Raw genomic sequence first — 15,598 nt, 5'->3', positions numbered from 1 at the left:
TTTCTTTGTTTGGTATGGTTCCCAATCAGAGGCAGTGATTGGGGATCATACTTAGGCAGCCTTTTTTCCACCTTTTAGTTTGTGGGATCTTGATTTTGTTTAGTTGCTGTGTAGCAGCAAGTCATTTAAATAAAAGAAAGATGTACGCCTACCACGCTGCACCTTGGTCCGATCATTCTATCAACAAGTGTGACAGAATATCCCACCACCAAAGGACCAAGCAGCGTGGCCAAGAGGAGCAGGGATCCTGGGCCCGGGAAAAAAGGGAGTGGAGGACATCATGGACATGGGAGGAGATTTATGGCAGGGGACAAGACCCTGCCATGGAAGCAGGCGGAGGCCACGAAGGAGGATCAACGGCGACTCCGGGGTTCGCAACCACGACGGAAGCCCGTGGCAGCACACGGAGTGATCGGCGGAGCCGAAGGGTGAACCAGAGCCAGTCAGGGAGTCGAGTGAGGAACACGATGAAAGATTCCGGAGAGAGGTGTTGGCGTTGAGAGCGCTGCAGAGCGGGCGTTTTGAGGATCGTGACACCAGTTCGGTGTCATATGCACCAGTTTCACGCATCTGGCCTCCAGTGTGCCTCCTCAGTCCAGTGCGTCCTGTGTCTCCTCCACGCACTCACCCTGAGGTGTGTGTTACCGTTCCGCTACAATGTGTGCCGGTTCTACGCACCGTGTCTCCAGTGCGCCTTCACAGCCCAGTGCGTCCTGTTCCAGTGCCCCACACTTGCCGGACTAAAGTGAGCATCCAGCCAGGACTGGTTATGCCAGCTCCATGCACCCGGCCTCCAGTGCGTGTCTCCAGCCTGGTACGTCCTGTGCCTGCTCCACGCACGAAGCCTCCATTGACGATCCATGGCCCGGAGTCTCCCGCGACGGTCTGCGGTCCGGAGTCTCCGGCGACGATCTCCGCACCAGAGGCGCCACAAGTTGGCGGCGCCACGAGCGGGGTCTGCGTCCCGCACCGGAGCCGCCACCGAGGGTAGATGCCCACCCGGACCCTCCCCTATAGCTCCAGTTTCAACTGTTCTGCCTGTGGCTATAGATGGTCATCTATGAACATTTGAACATCTTGGCCATGTTCTGTTATAATCTCCACCCAGCACAGCCATAAGAGGACTGGCCACCCCTCGTAGCCTGGTTCCTCTCTAGGTTTCTTCCTAGGTTCCGGCCTTTCCAGGGAGTTTTTCCTAGCCACCGTGCTTCTACACCTGCATTGCTTGCTGTTTGGGGTTTTAGGCTGGGTTTCTGTATGCACTTTGTGACATCAGGTGGTGTAAGAAGGGCTTTATAAATACATTTGATTGAATTTGATCTCAAACTTGTTCTGAACACCTCAATAACAAAGGTCATGTGGTTTGGTAAGAAGAATGCCCATCCTCCCAGAGGTGTTATTACTACCTTAGAGCTTGAAGTTAGTCACCTCATACCATTCCATGGGAGTATGTCTAGACAGTGCACTGTCCTTCTCTCAGCACATATCAAAGCTGTAGGCTAAAGTTAAATCTAGACTTAGTTTGCTCTATTGTAATCACTCCTCTTTCACCCCACCTGCCAAACTAACCCGGATTCATATGACCATCCTACTCATGCTAGATTAAGGAGATATAATTTATAGATTGGCAGGTAAGGGTGCTCTCGAGTGGCTAGATGTTCTAGCTGCTCGATTTGCCGCCAATACTCCTTATAGGACACATCACTGCACTCTATACTCCTCTGTAAACTGGTCATCTCTGTATACCCGTCCGTCGCAAGACACACTGGTTGATGCTTATTTATAAAACCCTCTTAAGCCTCACTCCCCCCTATCTGAGATATCTACTGCAGCCCTCATCCTCCACATACAACACCCGTTTTGCCAGTCACATTCTGTTAAAGGTCCCCAAAGCACACACATCCCTGGGTCGCTCCTCTTTTCAGTTCTCTACCACTATCAACTGGAACGAGCTGCAACAAACACTCAAACTGGACAGTTTTATCTCAAGCTCTTCATTCAAAGACTCAGTCATGGACTCATACTGACAGTTGCAGCTGCTTTGCGTGATGTATTGCTGTCTCTACCTTCTTGCCCTTTGTGCTGTTGTCTGTGGCCAATAATGTTTGTACCATGTTTTATGCTGCTACCATATTGTGTTGCTACCATGCTGTGTTGTCATGTGTCGCAGCCTTGCTATGTTGTTGTCTTAGGTCTCTTTTTATGTAGTGTTGTCTCTCGTTGTGATGTGTCTTTTACTAAAATTTATATTGTATTTATTTTAATCCCAGGCCCCTTCCCCGCAGGAGGCCCTTTGCCTTTTGGTAGGCCATCATTGTAAATAAGAATTTGTTCTTAACTGACTTGCCTAGGTAAATAAAGGTCAAATTAAATGTAAAAAAGTAGTGTCCCCATGTGTGACAGAACACTGAGCCAATCACAGCGCAACTAAAGAACAATATTACCAACCTCTATGCTCCATATTTTCCAGCTGGCTGCCCCACCACCACAGAAAACACTGATCTAGGGCTGAACACCTGCATTTTGGAGCTGACTTACTAAAGAAAGCAAAAAAGAGGTGATGTTTATATACAGCTTTATTAACTCAGTTATGTATTTTTTTTTTTACATTGTTTGCAAACTGATATGTGACACATTAACGCCAAAATAACATGCAAAACAACAGACTCTGCTCCACCTGCCCTGAATGATGGGTCACCACTGATGTAGTTACTCTTTCAGAGAGCGGAGAAAAAGAAAAACAGCGCTCCAGATCCAGCTGGCATAGGTCTGATCCAGCTGGCATAGGTTTTGTTAATTTCCATAGCGTTTTTGGCTGTGACCGTGCCCTTCGCCACCTATGTGAAGCTAGCCACAATAACAATTAAGCGCAATAGCGGAATTTGCGCGTTGTCTTCAACAGAAAAGTCCCTAATTGAAATTGACGCAAACGATACAAATAGTGGAATCATTCCATATTTAGACTAGATAATATTAAACAATGCTGGAATGTTATATACATTCCATAAATACAATAATTAGTACATTTGGACAAAAAAATCGTGATATTGAATTGTTTGGTTGTCTACACAACCAAATATCAACATTTTGAAGGAGATGTATCTTCTGCTTGGATAGTTAATTATACTGAACAAAAATATAAACACAACATGTAAAGTGTTGGTCACATGTTTCATGAGCTGAAATAAAAGATCCCAGAAATGTCCCATATGCACAAAAAGCTTATTTCTCTCAAATGTTCTGCACAAATTTGTTAACATCCCTTTTAGTGAGCATTATCTCCTTTGCCAAGATAGTCCATCCATCTGACAGGTGTGCCATATCAAGAAGCTGATTCAACAGCATGATCATTACACAGGTGCACCTTGTGCTGGGGACAATAAAAGGCCACTCTAAAATGTGCAGTTTTGTCACACAACACAATGCCACAGAAGTTTTTAAGAAGCGTGCAATTGGCATGCTGACTGCAGGAATGTCCACCGGAGGTGTTGACAGAGAATTGAATGTTCGTTTCTCTACCATAAGCCGTTGTTTTAGAGAATTTGGCAGTACGTCCAACTGGCCTCACAACTGCAGACCACGTGTAACCATGCCAGCCCAGGACGTCCACATCCAGCTTCTTAACAGACGGGATCATCTGAGGCCAGCCACCCGGACAGCAGATGAAACTGAGTATTTCTGTCTGTAATATAGCCCTTTTGTGGGGGAAAACTCATTCTGATTGGCTGAGCCTGGCTCCCCAGTGGGTGGGCCTATGCCCACCCATGACTGTGCCCCTACCAGTCATGTGAAATCCAAAGATTAGGGCTTAATTTATTTATTTTAATTAAAAACCTCTACAGGATTGGTGGGTCCCCCATGCGACGGTTGAGCTAACATAGGCTAATTTGATTAGCATGAGGTTTTAAGTAACAAGAACATTTCCCAGGACATAGACATATCTGGTATTGGCAGAAAGCTTAAATTCTTAATCTAACTGCACTGTCCAATTTACAGTAGCTATTACAGTGAAAGAATGCCATGCTATTGCTTGAGGAGAGTGCACAGTTTTGGACATGAAAAGTTATTAATAAACAAATTAGGCACACTTGGGTAGTCTTGATACAAAATTTTGAACAGAAATGCAAGGGTTCATTGGATCTGTGTAAAACTTTGCACACACACTGCTGCCATCTAGTGGCCAAAATATAAATTGCACCTAGGCTGGAATAATACGTTATGGCCTTTCTCTTGCATTTCAAAGATGATGGTACAAAACAAATACCAAAAAATGATAGTTTTTTTCTTTGTATTATCTTTGCCCATATCTGTGTTATATTCTCCTACATTAATTTCACATTTCCACAAACTTCAAAGTCTTTCCTTTCAAATGGTGTCAAGAATTTGCATATCCTTGATTCAGGTCCTGAGCTACAGGCAGTTAAATTTGGGTATGTAATTTTAGGCGAAAATTGGAAAAAAAGGGGTGGATCCTTATATAAACTGTAACTCAGTAAAATCATTAAAAATGTTGCATTCATATTTTTGTTCAGTATAGTTGGGCTTTAATTCCAGTTTGTCTACAAATTAATAATTGATGTGATGGATTCACATTTCTATCTCAACCAAAAATCTAAGTTGAAGAATAGAAATAAAACAAATTAAACTATTTAAAGTGCATTTATTTTATATTTGATTTAGTTCTATTCTTTAACTTCGATTTTTGTTTGAGACGGTGACGTGGCATATAATGGAACTATCCAAGCAGAAGAGAAATCTCCTTCAAATGTTGACATTTGGTTGCTTTGACAACCAAACACAATTCAATATCCCTTTTGAAATAACATACATTTAGCCAATGAACTTGTTGATAAGTTAACAAATGATATGTTGGATTCACATCTCCAACTCAACCAAAAATAAAAGATAAAGAATGGGATTAAGCCAGTGGCTCAGATGGAACTATCCAAGCAGTAGATACATCTATTTTAAATGTTGATATTTGGTTGTGTTGTCAACCAAACAGAATTCAACATTACTTTTGTAATACAGTAAATAGCCTAAAGTTCTTACAAACTAATGTAACATTCAACCTTAAATTGAATAACACATCCATAGCCACATTTTCTTATGTAATCATGTAAAGCATGCACGTTCAAGATGGCTTGCATAGGTCGTCGCAGGTCTGTGGAGATCTTCATAATTCCTGTAATAATCTGCGTAACATCTCGAACGGCATTGATCACCTGCATCATGTCTTTTTAATGTAATCTAAACTGCGATCCAGGTCATTTGGTTAAGCTATTAGACGAAGCACAGTGATAACACATTCATCTGTTGTATAAATAAACTAAATATCTGACATCGTATTTGTATTGTATTCCCATTTTAACTTGTAGATGCTTAAAAGCATAGTGATAACACATTGGAAATTCAACTACCTTTTTGCTGTCTTTTTGAGTGGGTGAATATAGGTTGTAATGTCATTGATTAATGTCTCAACCAAATATTACCCAATTATTCACGTTGAAATTACATGGTGTTCCCAGTAGGGTAGCTCTTATAGTGGGACTTTAACTGTGGGTAATCACCTCACTATCCAGCCTACTGTGCGTATTGATATTGCAATATTAATGTTCAATACACATAGTAAGTTGACTGCTAAGCTAATGTGGCTCATTTCACAGTGGTTTCAGAGTCCTGAAATAAGAGTTAGATGCTAATATTTGTTTAAACTCTACATAGTTGTGTTCTGTGGTTGTCACTATATAGGCAGATACTCCATTTCATGGATCCACAAACCATATGTAAGGCCGTACAGTAAAATATGAATCTCAATGCACACAATGGGCTGACTGGGGAGGTGATTTCCCATAGTCAATGTCCCTCAATAAGAACTACAACGCTAATATTTGTGTAAACTCTTCACAGTTGTGTTCTGTGGGTGTCACTAAGTAGACTGATACCCCATTGCATGGATCCACAAACCATAGGTAAGGCTGTACAGTAAAATATAAGTATGCCCCCAATACAATTCTGAAGTCTTGTACATTCACAGTTTGAGTTAAACAGATTTCTATTTTTTTAACCAAATTAACAAATTATTGCTTTTTGTTGAATTTCTATATTCCAACCTTGTTTAGCATTATTTAGTCAAAATATGGCGTGATGACACTATTTTTATCCGCTTGCATCACGTTCAATGAAGGACCTTTTATTTTGAAGGCGAACCGCAAACGCCACTATTGTGACTAATCCTTTTTGTGGCTTGCTCACATAGGTCCCTTCGCCCCTATGCACATTTTATACGGACTGTGTTGCGCCATTGAAATGATTCGTGTTAGTCACAGTTTGCCGTGCTTTTGAAGTTTACACAATTGTGCCGAACTTAAATGTCTCTATATAACGTTGTTAGTTTGTGTTTAGAATAGCTAGCTTCACATACTGCAGTGTCACCTGGAGCGCGCCTCAAGGACGTCGTCTACAAAGTTTCTTTGCGTTGGAAGTTGTGGCACGCGCTCCGTTTGGCTATAGCTAGCTAGGACACTGTTTTCGTACTTATTGGCTAGCAATGTGTTGTCATTCGTAAGTAACTTCATATGTTTTAACTCAATCATGTGTTATAACTAGTCATTATTGACAAACGTTAACAAAGTCCACGCTTAGCTAGTTACCCAACGTAAGCTAGCTAACGTCGCTACCATTGGTTATAGCTAGCGAAATTAGCTAACGTTGCATGGACGAGTTTGGCGTAACTTGATAAAGAGAGGCAACGTTACAAGTAATCGAATACACTTTAAAAGTGTTTTTCTATTTGCAAGTTAGCTTGTTTACTGGATACGTTATTTCTACATTGGCTTGAGAGGCCAGCCGACGTGTGCAGCCGTGTTTTTGACAGCTTTTTAGAGTATAACGGTAGTCCCGTTTGTCTTTAGAGGGGCGTTTACCGTGAAGTGTCAAACTAGCCGCCCTCAATTTGCTAATGTGCAGCACCAGCTAATGTTTTAATCTGTAACTACTGTAACGTTAACGGTAGCTCGCCAGCTAGCTTGGATATTATGTAATGTCAATGATTATTCTATTCTACTGTACTGCATCATAGTGCTGGTTATGTCAATTCTGCTGTCCATTTAGAATTTATAGCTAACGAATTCATGTTAATTTTTGCTTACTGCCTGAGTTCAGTAGATTGCTAGCAAAAATAGCTAACTTGACTTCATCCTGTTAGCTTCTTTTTTAACGTTTTCCAGCCCCAGATATAAACTGTAGATAGCTACGTCACGTGAGCAAGGGAATAACAGCGCACGAACTAGCTACATCAATACTTTTTCAACGGGGATGCAGCAAACCATTCAGCGTTACACGAGGAATATTTCCTGTGAAGACGGATTAGAAGCCATAGCGCTCAGAATTCCAGCAAAGTCGAACTGAATGGATATGATCTAGTTTGGGAAACTCCCATTCCTGACTAAGGTAACATGTCGTCGAATGTGTAATTTGATTGCATTTTGTTTACTGTATTTGGTAGCTATCTTGCATGATCTAGGTAGTTACGTATGTTACAGCCATACATCCCGCAACGTTACCTCATAACGTTAGTAGATATTTTATTGTGCAATGATTCAGCTATAAGGTAGTGTGACCCCTGTGCTCTCTTCTTTAGTTCGACGCCCTTGTCAGTGTAAAAATTAGGCGACTCAGTAGAGCATTATATCGCCATGTCAATCCCTGAGCCCATTGGTGATTTTATTAGCCACATTAAGCATACAAGCTTCATGTACATACTTTGGTTTATATGATGTGATAATCACTTTCTCCTGTTTAACTTGATGCAATTCCCAGTCGCAGCCAACAGGTTGCACCACTGCGACCCTTCATATTTAGCTAGCGAGAACAGGGGTCTTCAACCTTTTATTTGCCAGGGACCCCCTCGCAGACAACCAGGGACCACCCCACACACAACTGTTCACCTCATGTCTTGTTGACAGGTGAATGATAATGGAAAGGAGAAGTAATCAACATGTTAAGATTAATAGATTTGGTAGATTGATTTCCCGCATAATTGGAGCAAGTGTAAACGCTTACCTTTCTAGCTAATAGGCTGTTAGGCTGTTAACTCATTTTTTGCTAAGAGCAGCTGTTTAGTTGGTTAGCCCTGTGTTCGTGAAAATTCATATTCAAGTCAAGAAAGATTGTCTCAGTCAGTGGCACTTGCTGCACTGGTAGCCTATTAGTGTGTGCGTTTTCAAAGCCTATGCTAGGTACTCCAGTGAGTGTAATTGGCTCAGTATTAGGAGTTGAGAAATAAAGTTGTTGTCATTAGCAGGGTTGGGTAGGTTTCTTTCTAAATGTAATCAGTAATGTAACTTTTGGATTACCCTAACTCAAAAACGTAATCTGATTACATTCCGTTACTTGTAGATTACTTTCCCCTTTAGAGGCATTAGAAGACAAAAATGTATGTTGCAGGATAAATCAATGTTAAAGTTTACATAGCTGGCCATATGGATGTTACGTTTTACATAATGGGTTGGTTATGTAGGCTTCTAACCCATTGCGTTCTACTACATATAACAATATGATTAAATGAGACTTTGGTTTTTAATGTAAATATATCAGAATCCCAGTCATTCCAATAAAGGAATAAATATGGAAGTATAGATTAGCCAAATTGTTTTACCTGAGCATGACCCCAAAACTAAGGACTTATTAGCCAGTCGTACTTTGTTGTTTATTTGTTGTCATGGTGGACTGATTGGGCTCATTGATTTGAGTTGAAAAATAAATGCTGCGCTCATGCAATGGCATGCTTTGAGCACTACTGAAAAGTGCATTTGCTGTAGGCCTATTGTTTACCTTTTGTTGGTGACACTTTGATATCTTGATAATATGCAGCTGTTTTAAAGGGTAAATCCACAGGTGAAACAATAACAAAATGGACGCCCCGCCTCTTTTGGTAAAAAGCTGAGGGATGGGCCTGGAGAAATGTAACCACTCTTAGATTAATAGACAGAGCTATGGATGCAAGGACGGACCCTCCATGATATACAAATAGTTGTTTTAATCATGTTATGAGGTTATACAGTGTTTCTTTTACATTTACAATGTTTACAAACATTGGTGTAAAACAAGCTTATATTTTGGGTTCTCATTGAGTGTGACAGTTGAACTAAGCTCATGAGGCATAAGTTATATTCCTCAAGAATCAATGGATATATATTTACTCATTCACTCACACACTCTCTCTCTCTACCGGTCAAAAGTTTTAGAACACCTACTCATTCAAGGGTTTTTCTTTGTTTTTACTATTTTCTACATTGTAGAATAATAGTGAAGACATCAAAACTATGAAATAACACACATGGAATCATGTAGTAACTAAAAAAGTGTTAAATAAATCAAAATATATGTGAGATTCTTCAAAGTAGCCACCATTTGCCTTAATGACAGCTTTGCATGCTCTTGGCATTCTCTCAACCAGCTTCATGAGGTAGTCACCTGGAATGCATTTCAATTAACAGGTGTGCCTTGTTAATTTGTGGAATTTATTTCTTAATTTGTTTGAGTCAAATCAGTTGTGTTGTGACAAGGTAGGTGGGTATATAGAAGATATCCCTATTTGGTAAAAGACCAAGTCCATATTATGGCAAGAACAGCTCAAATAAGCAAAGAGAATTGACAGTCCATCATTACTTTAAGACATGAAGGTCTGTCAATGTGGAACATTTCAATAACTTTTAAAGTTTCTTCAAGTGCAGTTGCTGAAATCATCAAGTGCTATGATGAAACTGGCTCTCATGAGGACTGCCACAGGAATGGAAGACCCAGGGTTACCTATTTTGCAGAGGATCAGTTCATTAGAGTTACCAGCCTCAGAAATTGCAGCCCAAATAAATGCTTCACAGAGTTCAAGTAACAGACACATCTCAACATCAGCTGTTCAATGGAGACTGTGTGAATCAGGCCTTCATGGTCGAATTGCTGCAAAGAAACCACTACTAAAGGACACCAATAAGAAAACTTGCTTGGTCCAAGAAACATGAGTAATGGACATTAGACCTGTGGACATTTTTCCTTTGGTCTTGAGTCCAAATTTGAGATTTTAGGTTCCAACTGCTGTGTCTTTGTGAGACGTGGTGCTGGTGATCTCCGCATGTGTATTTCCCATCGTAGAGCATGGAGGAGGAGGTGTTATGGTGTGGGGGTGCTTTTCTGGTGACACTGTCAGTGATTTATTTAGTATTCAAGGTACACTTAACCAGCTTGGCTACCATAGCATTCTGCAGCGATAAGCCATCCCATCTGGTTTGGGCTTAGTCCCACTATCATTTGTTTTTCAACAGGACAGTGACCCAACACATCTCCAGGCTGTGTAAGAGCTATTTTACCAAGAAGGAGAGTGATAGAGTGCTGCATCGGATGACCTGGCCTCCACAATCCCGACCTCAACCAAATTGAGATGGTTTTTGGATGAGTTAGACCGCAGAGTGAAGGAAAAGCAGCCAGCAAGTGCTCTGCATATGTGGGTACTCCTTCAAAATTGTTGGAAAAGCATTCCTTGTGAAGCTGGTTGAGAGAATTCCAAGAGTGTGCAAAGCTATCATCTAGGCAAAGGTTGACTATTTTAAGATTTGTTTAACATATTTTTTGGTTACTACATGAATCCTTATGTGTTATTTCATAGTTGTGATGTAAAAAATAACCTGTGTGTAAGTCCAAAAATAGACAAAGGGTCAATCAAAAGTGTGCAAGTTTGAGCATGTGTCCATTAGGCCTGTGGATTTTTTTAATCAGTGAATTAGATTGAGCAATAATCCCCACTTTTTTATTTTGTAGTCTTGGCTCCGCACTATGCAGCTGTTGCAAGAGCACTTTTTTTCCACTGGCTGTCCACTGGTTTCAAAAACAATGATTGTTAGGCAGCTTAAACTTCTTGAATTGAACCATTATTGGGTTCAAATACAATTTTAGATTTGTGAACAGCCATCCACAATCTGTAAGGTGCAAATAGCTAAATGAGAGCAGCAGTGTGATTCACATCAATGCGCTTTGTAGATATCAATAATAAGTGATAGCCGTATCGCCGTAGACTACACCACTGCAGTTGTCCGTACCTCCAAGCATTTATTCAAGTTGGATAAACTTTGGATGCCGACAGCAGTTGCACCATTTGAAGACGTAGCCTAAAAAAGCCTATTCCTACTCTTTTCCCACGATCCATGAAACGAATTTGGTGTGCCATGATCGTGATCTCTAACTTGTGGTCAGACTCAATTAGTTGGAACAAACTTAAACTTGCTCCTTTTTTCAATGCTGATTTGAATTTCATTGAAAACAACAGAAGGGTCAAAGATTTTTTTTAAACTGGAGATTTAAACGATGATGGCGAATCCTCCTGGTTTATCGACCTTGCCATCGTACTGAACTAGTTCCTGACTGTGCTTCACAGAAGGACAGTTTTTAAATGTGGCAATTTAAGATTTACGTTTTGATTACAACGTGCGCATAAGTTCTAGTTAACGGAATAGATTAATGTTTTTTCAGCACAGATTTACTCAGGAGGCATACAACAGTGTAGGAATAGAATAGGTCCAGTGTTTCACATTTTTTCTTATGCTTTCATTCGGCCTCACAGTGCGGACCGAACCGAGGTCCCCGTACTGAACGGTTCGATACATGTATGGTGTGGCGTGTGTGTGTGTACTATATAGGCACCTGAGCTGAGCCATAAGGGAGACTATGCATTGTCGTGACGTGAATTTCATTAATGTGATGACTGTTATTAACCTCTCTGCGCACAGATCCCTTTAACGGGATAATTTCCCTAAACAACCGCTGAATTGCAGGGTGCCAAATTCAAAAATATTACTAAAAATATTTATAATCATGCAATCACAAGTGAACTATACCAAAACACAGCTTAGCTTGTTGTTAATCCACCTATCGTGTCAGATTTTGAAAATATGCTTTACAGAGAAAGAAATCCAAGCTTTTGTGAGTGTATCAATCAATGCTACAACAGCTAGCCCCAAATTAGCATGGTCATCAAAGTCAGGAAAGCAATAAAGTTAATCGCTTACCTTTGATAATCTTCGGACGTTTGCACTCACGAGACTCCCAGTTACACAATAAATGTTATTTTTGTTTGGTAAATATTACTTTTATAACAAAAAAAATCAATTTGGGTTGCGCGTTATGTTCAGAAAACTACAGCCTCGTTCCGTTCGACAAATTCCAAAAAGTATCCGTAATGGTCGTAGAAACATGCCAAATGTTTATTATAATCAATCATCAGGTTGTTTTTAACAAACATAATCGATAATATTTCAACCGGACCGTAACCTATTCAATAAGAGAGAAAAGGAAAATGGAGAGCTCCCCTCTCGAGCGCAGGAACTATTCAGAGGACACCTGACTACTTTTGAAAAATCTCGTTCATTTTTCAAAATAAAACCTGAAACTATGTTTAAAGCCTGGTCACAGCCTGAGGAAGCCATTGGAAAATGAATCTGATTGATACCCCTTTAAATGGAAGAAAGACTGGCCAGGAAACACAGATTTATAAATAAATAATATAATGTCCGGGATTAGATTTTCTCAGGTTTCCCCTGCAGAATCAGTGTTGTTATACTCACAGACAATATTTTGACAGTTTTGGAAACTTTGGAGTGTTTTATATCCTTTATACCACATCTTTTGGTCTGATATATTAATTCTTAGCGAGTCCTTTTAAGCACTTTGGTCGGAAAGGGCGGTTCCATCACGCTGACAAGCTCTCTGACCTCATTTGGGGCGTGGCTACTTAATGTGCTAAGGATATGATTAGAAGTTCTCTTATGACTCCTAAAATCAAATTCCTATCTTAACAAAAATAGTTTTACCCATTTTCATATCTCAGACAACGTATTGGATGGAAACTTGACAGCTAGAGGGGGTTTCCTTCCTAAGTTACAGTATTTGGTTCATACAGTTTTTAATATCCTCACAAAATGAAAAGTAATATGACATTGGTCAGCAGGGACCTAAAGAATATTCTCAACATTCCTATATTCGCAGCATTGTTCCAATATTAACTTTTTTGGATGGTAGTTTTGGCAGCAAGTCTTCTGTAGACAAGGACATTCCTTTACCAATACTGAAGAGCAAGGGGGAGATTCCCCTCCTGCCTATGTTATGACAGAGTGTTAAGGTGTCAGAACATTATCAAAATGTTTTCTTTGGGGCAGAAATGCCTTCTTGAACATGTAGACTTTCATGTGCCTTAACAAACTTGTATGCCATCTTGTAAATACAAATAAAATTGTTAAATTACGAGCCTCGTTGGTTAAGCCACATAAAAAGACCGCAACCTTCCCACTAGCCATGATTGGCTGAGATAATGAGTGGGCTGGACATACAGAGAGAGGAGTTCGGATTGGTCTGCCATAGAGGGCTTTTGTCTATTTAAGTTGATCAGTCTGTTGGCTATCCTGTCGAACATGGCTTTAAAAAAAATAAATGTTGATGCATAAGTGTTGCTCTCCACTTTCTGGAGGATCGAGTTTTGAAATCAGTGGAATTAGAGTATGATAGCTAAAGAGCTGGGACAACACCCGCTTCAGGATTATGTCTTCAAACTAAGGGCATTTGTGTCATGGATCCGTGACAGGGAGACACGTCCAACATGCATGATTATGTATACAGGTAAGATGGCCTAGCTATCTACATTTCAGATATTACACGTTTCTAATTTTGACAGTGGTTTTATCTCAAGCTAAAGTGTACATTAGCTAGCGTTAGCTGGCTGGCTCGTTAGCTGATGTGTGTGTGATCTTACATGTTGTTTACCTAGCGATGTTCATTGTTTACCTAGGTAGCTAGCTATATGTCTTAAGCTGAAGTTTACAACACCAGTTGAATATGTCCGGTGTCAGTAAACGTTGGCTGAAAAGCATAATGAAATTGTTGGTTAGTCTGTTTTCATGTTATCCAGAGGTAAACCAATCAACGACCAGAGCGTCAAGTGTGTGTGTGCTCTGAAAGCAAGGAGATAGATGGTTGGGGCTAAAGCTTAAGAGGGTGTGAACGATGCTGAATGTGTAGACTACAAGCTTTCTCACTAAACAATAAAATGCCACTTATCAACTTTCAAAGCAGAATTACTTTCCCATTGTTCCTCAAATGCAGTGTATGATATACCATGTTGTAGCTCTGAGTCTCTACTATTTATCCAATGTAAAAAAATAAAATAAAAAATTGTTACATAAGACCGAATCCAGGTTGTGAGTCACAAATTGTTACAGCCTTATTCTAAAACGGATACAATTATTTTCATCAATCTACACCCAATACCCCATAGTGACAAAAAAACAGAAATACCTTATTTACATACATTTTCAGACCTTTTGCTATGAGACTCGAAATTGAGCTCGGGTGCATCCTGTTTCCGTTGATCATCCTGAATGTTTCTACAACTTGGAGTCCACCTGTGGTAAATTATATTGATTGGACAGGATTTAGATTATTATTATTTTTTAAATCAAATGTGTTTTTTGGGGGGCAGAAATGCCTTCTGGAACATGTGAATTTTCATGTGCCTTAATAGCAAACTTGTATGCCACCTGTTAAATTACGAGCCACAGACAAAGTCGGCAACCTTCCCGCTAGCCATGATTGGCTGAGCTATTGAGTGGGCTGGACATTCCGAAAGGAGTTCGGATTGGTCTGCCATGTAGCACGTTGGAGCTGGTTAGTATGTGTAGGTAATCCTGTCTAACGTGGCTTTAAAAAAAATGTATTCCATAATAGAACTGCGTAAGTGTTGCTCTCCACTTTTTTGAGGACCGACTTTTGAAATCAGTGGAATTACAGTATGATAGCTAAGGAGATGGAGAAAACACCTGTCTCCGGATTACATCTTCAAACTGAGGGCATCCGCAACCATAGCATCCGTGACAGAGAGGGAGAAGCCTCCATCCATGTATACAGGTAAGATAGTCTAGCTAGCTACGTTTTCAGATATTACACTTCTAATTTTGTCAGTCGTTTTCATTTCAAGTTGGTGTACTGTTAGCTGGCTGGCTGGCTTGCTTGCTAGCTAATGTTACGTGTATGATCTGTGGTAATATTATTTGTATCGGAGCCATTTGCTTTGCTAGTTATAGCCTAGTGTTAGCTAGCTAACATTGAACCTGGTTGATTAGCTACCTGCAGATTCCTGCAGGGTAGTAACGTCATGAGTTGGGTTTATGGTTCATAACATAAAACCAGCCTAACCAGCTCTGTTAGGGCGAGTAAAATGGTCAGTTAGCTGTTCTCTCATTTGTCTCAGGAAGTAGCTATTAAGCTAGCGAATGTTAGTTTGGGTGTTTGACTGCTGGATCAACCCTTTGAGATGGGTGGGGCTAAAGCTTAAAAGTGTGTGAATGATGCTGAATTGGTGTAAAGAAAGACGAGCTCTCCAATAGGTGTACCAAAACATTCAAAGGCGATGGTTGGTCCTTCTGGAAGGTTCTCCCATCTCCACAGAGGAACTCTGGAGCTCTGTCAAAGTGACCATCGGGTTCTTGGTTACCTCCATGACCGAGGCCCTTCTCCGCCAATTGCTCAGTTTTGCCGGGCGGCCAGCTCATTTAAGAAT

General features: G+C 40.5%; 1 protein-coding gene across 3 annotated transcripts in view; it reads left to right on the top strand.

The window, feature by feature from the left end:
• The first annotated feature begins 6,516 nt into the window (after window positions 1-6,516).
• The window catches only part of LOC129821260 (glucocorticoid receptor-like), a 94,344-nt gene continuing 85,262 nt past the window's right edge, over window positions 6,517-15,598 (top strand). For 2 of the 3 annotated variants that reach the window (XM_055878717.1, XM_055878727.1), the window contains exon 1: window positions 6,517-7,452. The gene's annotated coding sequence lies outside the window, so the exon portion shown is untranslated. Of the gene's footprint in view, window positions 7,453-10,647; window positions 14,947-15,598 lie in introns of those variants that run through there. The other variant, XM_055878737.1, reaches the window with a different exon arrangement.

The sequence above is a fragment of the Salvelinus fontinalis genome, chromosome 2 (genome assembly GCF_029448725.1).
Source record: "Salvelinus fontinalis isolate EN_2023a chromosome 2, ASM2944872v1, whole genome shotgun sequence".
In the NCBI taxonomy this organism is placed as follows: domain Eukaryota; kingdom Metazoa; phylum Chordata; class Actinopteri; order Salmoniformes; family Salmonidae; genus Salvelinus; species Salvelinus fontinalis.
The sequence above is the reverse complement of the archived record's forward strand: the minus strand, read 5'-3'. Positions and strand labels throughout refer to the sequence as shown.